Consider the following 9,464-nt stretch of genomic DNA (forward strand, 5'->3'; position numbering starts at 1 on the left):
AGCTCTTTCCCATCTGAAGGTAAGATTTTTAACTACCCGAATAAACAGAATACACCAGGCAATTTTTTCCCCTCTAGATAACCAATTCTTTTTAAAACTGTCTGTTCTGGGTTTTACATAGTGAAATAATTGAAAAAATCTGACCTACCACTCACTGCAGTAACTAAGAATCTTTTCTTGACTCCAGTGGCCTTTGGACCATGCTCTAAATGAAACGTGATTTTCAGTTGTAGACAAATAAGAAAACAGGATTTAAAGGGACACATTGTTTCAAACAGACACATTCAATTCCTTAGTAACAATTTAAGAAGTCACAAGGGAAATGAGTTTTCACGGTCTCATCATTTCTTTGATGTAAAAGTGCACACTCCATCTTTTTGGCATTTTGTTCAACAGAAGAGCACATGAAAAAAGAGCCCCACTGTGCATAAAGAGAATAAAATATGTTCAAGAAGAAACAGGAAAAGAAATTCAGGTTAATATGAAGGTCAACCTTTTTCTGTGTTTCAAATCTGCACTTTGCTGAGATCATAAAGAGAAGTAAAAAAAGGTTTAATCTTCATTGCTGTCATCCCTTATCTGCAGAAGAATTAAAATCCAAACAGAGATGTTTTGGCTTGTGTTAGAGTGGTAAATTACTATTAGATTTTAAATTATCTGTCCCTGAAATACCAGACCTTATATGGCACACACTGTACTTTATATAAAATAAAGCAAATGCCTCATTAAGGGTATTAACAAACTCCCAGACCATTTTTACATTCTGCTCACCTCGTTCTGCACAGAACAGCAGTGCAGCAGCCACAACAGAGCCACAGATATGGGCCAGTTTGGACAAACCATCTCCCAGGCCCATCTCTCTGACTGCCCCCACACCATATCTGAACTGAACCACAAGAACCAGCTGGAGTCTGATGGGGGCTCTATAAAGGTCCCTTCCAACCCAAACCATTCTATGAATCTATAACTCTGAGCATGGGACACTCTCACACTCTCCCCAGGCTCTGGTATTTTGGGTTTGGGATAAGGCTTTTTTCTGACAAAACCCCAAAAACAACCAAACACAAAAAAACCAAGCAGGAGAGGTAATATGACTTGGAGCAGGAGTTGACAGGGCTGCTATAGAAATATTTCATCAGCTACTTTAAAATTTAACTGAAAATGGTTTTTTAATGCCAATATTTTATTAATCTACTCGGTTAGCCCTCCTTTGCAGGAGAACTGCTAGACAATGACAATGCCTTCTATTTATAACCTATCAGAGCTGCAAGACAATTCTCTCAATCATGTACCGTGAGTATGTTTTACCAGTAGTGGTGGAAAGAGTGAAAATTGTCTCTTCTGCCTAACTGCATTCTTTTCCTCCTTAGAAGTGAAATATTAAAACCGGTAGTGACCAATGAAAAAAAACCCCACAAACCTGTCTTCCAAGTATTCTACTGTCTGGGCTGTACTATAAGAGATAAAATACAAGCAGGCAAGTATCTCTATTTGAGGTAACACAAGGATGAGGGAAAAGGTTTTCACACAGGTAAGAATTTCCTTGTCATTTAAAACTATGAACATGGAACTTGGACATGCTTAGTGGAAGTATTGGGAAAAAACAAGAATAACTTACCTGTGTACTCCTTAATGGCTAAATGCTAATAATTGTAATAAATCAGAGGAAGCTGTTTGGCAGTTTCTTGGAGAGAAGGCAATAAAAATAGCACATTTTGCTGAAGTCTTTGCATATTTACTTTAAGCAGTATTCCCTGGGAATAATCCACTGAACAGGGAAGCTGGGGTTCCATGTTCTTCTTCTGCTGCCTGTCCACAGCTGGTATTTTCCTTTTGCCTTTTCATACAGTCAGCGGGGAAAGAGTTCATAATTCAAAAATTAAGGGCTTCCAATTTTGGTCCTGTACCTTTCTTTCCTGCACTACAGTTTTCCATTATAGTTCAATGGAGGACAAAATGGTCTATTTTTCCACTTTTTAATGGGGGGATCCATAATTAGCAAAATTTTTAAAATTTTACTACTACTACTGAAAGCATAGCTTAGGGGCATCCCCAGACAGAAGAAAAGACAGAGAGTCCATAGATGCCTCTGTTTTCCACCTCATAGAAACAGCTGTTTCAGCTCCTACTCATGGAGTTGGAACCACTTCAAAGGGATCTGGAAACGTGAATAACTGTGTCTGCTTCTACACCATAGCTGGCCCTACTGTGCCCCAAACAGCCCCCCAGCAGCTAATTTTAAAATAAAAATTTTAGTGAATATCCCTATCTGATTGCCAAGAAGTGGCATAAGTGAGGAGGAGTGATAAAACACAGCCATTCTGTTTTATGAAAGCCATAGTACAGCAATAGTGGCTGCTATATTCCTCACCATTTGTTCAGGGAAAAAACCCAAGCAATGATAGCAGTATTAAGATTTTTTTCTAACTCTGATCCAGATGTAAAACACGTTTTATTTAGCCTGCCTGAGGCCAGCAGCTCTCTGTGTGAGCACAGAGCTCAGTGCTGTGTTACGTTAGCCTGGAGTAGCTTTGAAACATTATTCTGTTCCCTTTGATTTTTTTTTTTATTGTGTTAATCTTCCCTGTTTAAAATGGTGGTATTTAAGTGGGGGAATTCACCATCTCAAGTGTTTCATGGGAATATGCTCCCTATTTGGCATCATCCAGGAAAGAGGCTGATTAAATGCACCACCAGCTTCATGATTTTTAAAAGAGAAGAGGGAATAAGAAAAGTCACAGGTTGTGATAAACAGCAGCAAGAGATTACAGCATGAGAAAGAAATTTATTTGGAATAGAAAAACAAGGAATAAATATTTTTCTCTCCACCATGAACAAACTTTACATTTCAATTCTCTGGCCTAGTGCCTTTAGCTCTCATTTTAGGCTTCTTGTTCTACTGAATATTTTTGCATCAGAATTCTAAAATCTAACGTATTTCCAGTACCAATTTAAAGTTTTTCTTCACACTTTCATCCTTTAGTAACAAGCATAGACACAAACATACCTGTTCTACTTTTTGTTCTTCAGTAGCTCAAGTGCAATTTATGCTTTTGCTTGTTCAGGCTTCAGTCCCTCATGCATATTTAAATGATGTAGCTGACTGGACTCCTTATGAAGAACTTTGAAACTATTTCTGAGCAGAATATTTACCCAGTGACTAAAGAAAATCTTCCCAGTATTTGTATACAAAATATCTGCATGTGAAAGTGGCACATTGAAACTGTGCAGAGATCATATCCCTCCAGTTAAAAAATTCATGGGTGCTCTGCAAAAAATATAAACTAGTCCTTCTCTTAGCTGTATTAAATGTATCTTGTGTGGGGTTGTAGGGGTATTAAAAATATGCTTTTTATAAACATGGACACTGGAACTGATGTGAATAATGGACTTGCAAGTGGCTGCAGAATCTGCTGCCTCATCCTGGGAATTGCACCATTATTGATTTCCTGCCCATGAACCCTTCTCCCTTGCCCTTCAACCCGCCTCCACAGTGGCTGCACTCATGAAGGATATCCAATTGAGAGCCCTTCATGATCAGACTGAAACTGCACAGCAGCAGTAATATGCAAATACGTGTTTGTGGGTTTCGGGCTTTTTTTTGTTTTCTAAATAAAAATGCTCTTTAGGGTATCTGTTTTCCATGTTCTCACTTTCCTCTGCCTTTGGACATTGCAGGGAAGGCAAAGATGCATTAGGCAGCCTGACAGGTTGTTATTCTACTGCCCGGGGTATGTTTCATAGGCCATTTTGGCATTGATTCCTGGCCAAGTTTTGCAGAAGGTCACTGCAAACTACTCCTTTGCTATTACATCACCACAAACTGTGCTGGTTTTGGCTTTGGGACTCTCGGGTGGAAGGCAGAGTTGTGCCAAGTGTCAGAGAAAGTGTGTTTCTTTAGAGATGATACTTATCAACAGCACAGTGAGTGCCAGAATTCCTTCTCTATAAAAATAAAGAAAATATCGTGGAAGTGACTGACTACAATTAACAGTACACAAGCAGAACCACTGAAAAGAGTTCCCCAAACCTCCCAATTATAGCACATCTACACTGATTTCACAAACCAGATAATAGCTTTTCTCACGCTTGTTAAGAAGAAAAATTGTCAAGAACACATGTAACAGTTACTAACATATAAACTGCAATTCTATAAAGCTTTAGTAATGGTGACAAAAATAGAGACACAGCTGGCACAGAAGAAAGAAGGAAAACCATCATCTTAAAAGTGAAACTGGTACAAAGCCAAAGAACAATATTATTTTAATAAGGATGCTGAAGAATATCACCATTCTAGAATTTTGTACAAATTATCTGTCAAACTACTTAGGAATAGATGTCTTGTCTTAGCCAGAAATACACATTCATGGGAAAAAAAAAAACCCCCTAACCAGCTGCCAATCCCCTGACTTATTGTCAATCAAATGGCACTATAAATGAGAAAGACTATTGTCAGGCCAGTCACAACGAGGAGTTCAAATCACAGTTCCCTGACTTATTGTCAGTCAAATTGTATTATAAACAAGAAAGATGTGGCTGTCAAAGCAGCCACAATAGGACAGCCCTTAACACACAGTACAAGACAAAGGAAAAAATTATATCTAATATATTATAAGAGAAAGTTCCTGTGAAGTGAAGTAAATACTGGCTCTCATAAACAGCTTGATTTCTCCATTTTGGCTTTAAATGTGTCTCCCCTAAGTGCCAGGGAGCAGGTGAAGGAAAAGGGGAAGCACCTTTCTCACCGCTCACCCTGGAGCAGCAACTTGTCCCCATCAACGGCTGTGGGGAAGAGATTGTTGCATCCACTGCAACCACAAATAGCATCACTAATCTGTCTGCACCCTGGGAATCCTTGACAGGTGGTTCTCAGCCATCTGCATTTCTTTTCTCCCTTTTAAACTCTTCTCCCATTGCCAACATGCCGGCCAAATTCTGGCTCCTGTGTGTGCCCAGGCTGTCTGGAGAGGAACAGAGCAGCGCCGGGAGGTCAAGGGAGGGGAACAGATGAGAATCTCTTGCTTGGGTTATTAGTTCTGATCTGTGCAAGGCTAAGCAGAAATTTGGTGAGCAGGGCATGTGCACCCAGATGGATGAAGTCTAATTTGGGGCTGAAAAAGAAAGAAGAAACAAAAGCAGGATCACAACCAATATATCCATTCACAATTTAGTCCATTCACTCTTTCTGCTGTTGTCTTTTTTCCTATATTTATATAGAGATTCCTCTGGGTCACTCTTTCAGCCTCCCTCAATCCTTGTCTTTTCCTAAGATGTTATTTGTCTTGACAGTAATGCTGCCTTTAAAACATTAGTGTAATTGAACAAAAATGTTACATCCTTTCCTTCATACTTAACCTTTAAAGGACACATTTATTCAAAAATACTCAGCAAGGCCCTCCTTTTGACTTTCTGGCAGAATACACCCGCAGGATTCCCCAAATTTATCATGAACATAATAATGCAGGAATGAAAAATATGATAATGCTTAGTCTTTTTTTTTAATTTTAGCTGAAACTGCAATGTTCATTTGTGGAAAAGGTCAGGCTACTCCTTAGGATTTCTGTGATCAGTGCCACAGTTTTCAGAGTTTCCTATATACTAGTTATACAAAAGAAGATGCAGTTTAATCTGCTTTTCATTCAGGGAAAAAAAAATGTTAAGGATTCAAGACCGGCCTGTGAAAGAGGAGGAGTCTTTGACTTGTTGGGCAGGGGATTGAGACTAATTTCTGCACAGGGAAAGCAGGAGCCCTGTGGCTCTGGGAAAGGATATTTTTGATTTAAAAAAAGAGAAAAGAGTGATGGAAAGAAATTAATTTTGAGGCTGACCAGACAAAAGGACTAGAATTTTAGATTTAACGTTTATGGTGATACCACAGCTGCAGCAGCTTCAGTAACATAGTAACAGGAGTAAAGTAATTCAGGAGGTTCTGAAGCAAAAGGAGGTTGCTGGGATTTAGGGAAAACCCCTCCTTCGCAGCTGTCTCAGTCCAGAATGTTCTCTCTTCCAGTGTCAGTCACTGTCCTGCACACAGGGCTGAATCACCAGCCAGCCAGAGGCACTTGGTGGGGTTTTTCCCCTGCTAAAGGAAAACTAATTAATGTTTGCAAACTCTTTGCAATCTGCTGGTATCATTGCAACATATCAGCAGTTTAAACACTCAATATTTTAAGTACATAGAGGACTGTGATGCTGCCAGCCTGATAAATATCTGAGGATTAAACTTGCTTAGAAAACTGAAGTAGTTGCAAATTAATTTAGTATATTTAGCCTACATTTAGGAGAAGGAAAACCCCTTCATTTTAATATTGTAGCTCCATAAGATTTTTATGTGCATACCATTTAATTCTGTTCCTAAGTACATAAGAGGCAAGTAATGCTGTTTCTTTGGGGAGATGGATACATCACTAAAAATCACAAACCCATTAGATCAACAAGGACTATCTAATTATCACAGGGAAATAAAGCCAATAAATCTATCCTGGTATAAATTATAGGCTTATGAAGTCATACATAATGAAATAAATATTTCATTTTTCTGAAATCCAAAATCTCACTTTAGAAACAGGAATATTAAAAATTAATTTCCATTTCTTATGATGGATACAGTGTGGTTGAGTGGTTTCAGCATGTGCATGTACTCGAAGCACTGCTGAATCCTATTCCTGGTTCTGACAGTGATTCATACCCTGGACCGAGACAAATCATTCAACCTCTCTGTACTCCTTGCCCATCTGTAAAGCTGAGATAATGCTGACCTGCTTCACAGAACCATTAGAAGAATTAAGAAACATCTGTTCTGCATCTTGAAGACATGAAATGCTCTAAAAATGCAAAATACTTTTATTCCAGGGCTTGGAGATTTTTGTGTTGTCACCAAACTTCTTAGCACCTGGCAGGAGTGATTTCTCCTTCAATAATTCAGTCAGCTCCCGGTTTCTGTAAGATTTATTATTTCACTCTCCTGACTAAGTCTGTCACCATTAAGAGAGAGATGTTTACTGTGAGATGGCTCTTCCCTGGAAATAATTGGTAGAGAGTTCCTTGCGGAGTCACAGCAGAGACTCATCCTCTGCAAAAGACTCAACCCCTGACAAGGCAGGTCCTGCTCTGCCAACACAGACTAAAACAGTGCCTTCTTCCTCATTATGGAGAAAACATGAAGGAAAAAGGCCATTGAGGGACAGAATGTTATGCAATGGGAGCACAGTCTAAGAGAGGAAAGGTTCAATAATTAGAACTTCTGCTGTGCATCTAAATAGAAACAGCTTCTCCACAAGGGATGAAAAAAATACTTCTTTTCATCAAGAATTTTGCAAGCTGCATGGAATAGTGGTAGCAAATCTATGAGTAAGTTTGCAAGATTTGTATTTCAAAACAGAGGCATAATTGGCTTCCTTTTTAAACAATCACATTTTATGCCATACTTCATATTCAATCTACCCATTCTATGCAACAGACTTCCAAGATTATTCTATTTCTCTCTGTCTGCCTGCCTATCCAGGCAGTATCTATTTATGTCACTTCAGTATTTATTTACTTTTCTGAAGGAAATGTTAAACAAACTTATCAATACCATATTTTCTTAATTGACACAGTTTTAAGTAAATTCTATTTTTATCCTGAAATTCCAGTAAAATATTTTAGATTTGTAGGAACAGGCCTTATATTCTAAAGCAGTCATTCTTTTAAAAAATGAAAACAACTGTACAGCTTACAAAAATAAATATATAGAACACCTTTTTAATTTACTAAGGAGAAAGATAAGATTTGCAAGCCATTTTTATCAGAGGTGGTTTAGAGGTGGCTTTACGTGTCTGCTGTGCTTGAGTGGCATTAGTAATGACCTTTGCATGATTAACTCAAAAGCCTAACCTGGAAAGATAGCCAGCTCTACCTTAATTGCCATTATTATGGTATTCACTTTGGCCTTGAAGCCTTTAGTAGGCTGTAAAATAGTGCCTATTCCAAATAAGCTCTGTTCTCTACTGCCTATCCATCTCCCTTATACACAGCCACAGATTACAAGGGCAGAAGTAATTATTGTCATCTCACCTCCTCCTTCAGACTGATCTTTTGGATATCCTTGGTGGTGAGTGTCCTTTAGCCCTCATCAGGCTGTGTTCAAGGTAAGTTCATCCTTCTAGGAAGTCTACGGTCTCGAATTAAAGATTTCAAGTATCCATTCTGCTTTTGGACAGTTATCTATTTATCTATCTAATTAGAAATATTGTTTCTTATTTTCAAGCAATGAGTACTTAGGCTGGATATTGTTGTGCTTTTATGAGAAAGAGAAAGGAGCTGCCACTAGGAATGACAAAATAAGTATTTGTAGGCTGATCATATCACATGGTAATTTTATTTTAAAGTAGAGTGAGCTAATTAAGCCTCTAAATAGTGGCAGGTTTTCCAAACCTTGAATCATTTTCGTAGCCCTGTGGTGAACCCTCTTCATTCTGTCAGCTTACTTTCTGAAAAACCCTATTTTAAGATGAATTTAATCATTTCACTGCAGCTTCAGCTAGAAGGTGAACGTTTCTAGAAATAATAATTCTCCAGTGCTCTTTCTGTAGATATATAAATCCATGCTCACAGGACAAAGATAAAGTGACAATACCTGAAATAATCATTTTACCATCCAGCAACCAACTAATTCCCTTCCACGGACGTCATATGCAGAACTATTTCCAGCAAATAATTGAAAACACACAGGCTAAGCTTTGACCACCCATAACCAAACTGACCTGAAGCTGTGTGGGCCAGAAAATTGCTTCAAAAGCTGTTGTCTCTGCTCCAGCAATATCCTTTCTTTTTTAGGCAATTCCCAGCATTTCACCAACACCATCTCAGAATTCCCTAGCCGGGGAATTTCAAGTGGGCACACAGGTGTTGACGAAGGACTGTGCTGCCACGGCCCAGGGAGCTCAGCTCTGAAGATGCTGCTGGGCAGTGTTGGAACAACAAGGTCACAGGGCAGCTGGAATCCAGCAGAATCTGTAAAGGATGGGACAGCCCACCAGAGCACAAGTGTGGGCTGTCAAACCTAAAAGCAAGGAGACATGGTATTACAAAAATGCTTTTCTTCTGTGCATTGAACATTTTGTATGCTACTGTACATATCCATTCCCCTATTGCTATTTGTCTTATTATTTTGCTCATTCTCAGTGCCAATACAGTGCCCCAAACGAGTCATAGTTTCTAAAATATGCAAGTGCTCCAGCTGACCTTACGAACAGCTATAAATTTGTAATGTAAGGGTTTGAAATCATACAAAAAACGGCAATATCTGAGAAGTCTTTCTATTGTTGTTCCTTTCCATTAAGAAAAAAATAAAGGCAAAAATATGTAAATTCCCCAGAACAAATTTCACAGCCCAGGGAAAGCGGAGTTCATATGGAAGCCATTCCCAAATGTGCCGTGATTGCCACCAACAAATATGCTTTAGATACATTTTGCAATTTCCT

General features: G+C 38.7%; 1 long non-coding RNA gene across 1 annotated transcript; it reads right to left on the reverse strand.

The window, feature by feature from the left end:
* Nucleotides 1-2,765: 2,765 nt before the first annotated feature.
* On the reverse strand, nucleotides 2,766-9,061 carry LOC116447706. Its single transcript, XR_004241659.1, has 2 exons — nucleotides 8,745-9,061; nucleotides 2,766-5,111 (listed from the first exon to the last, which is right to left on the reverse strand). It is a non-coding gene; the product is annotated as an uncharacterized LOC116447706 (long non-coding RNA).
* Between the last annotated feature and the right edge of the window lie 403 nt (nucleotides 9,062-9,464).

The sequence above is a fragment of the Corvus moneduloides genome, chromosome 8, assembly GCF_009650955.1.
Source record: "Corvus moneduloides isolate bCorMon1 chromosome 8, bCorMon1.pri, whole genome shotgun sequence".
In the NCBI taxonomy this organism is placed as follows: Eukaryota; Metazoa; Chordata; class Aves; order Passeriformes; family Corvidae; genus Corvus; species Corvus moneduloides.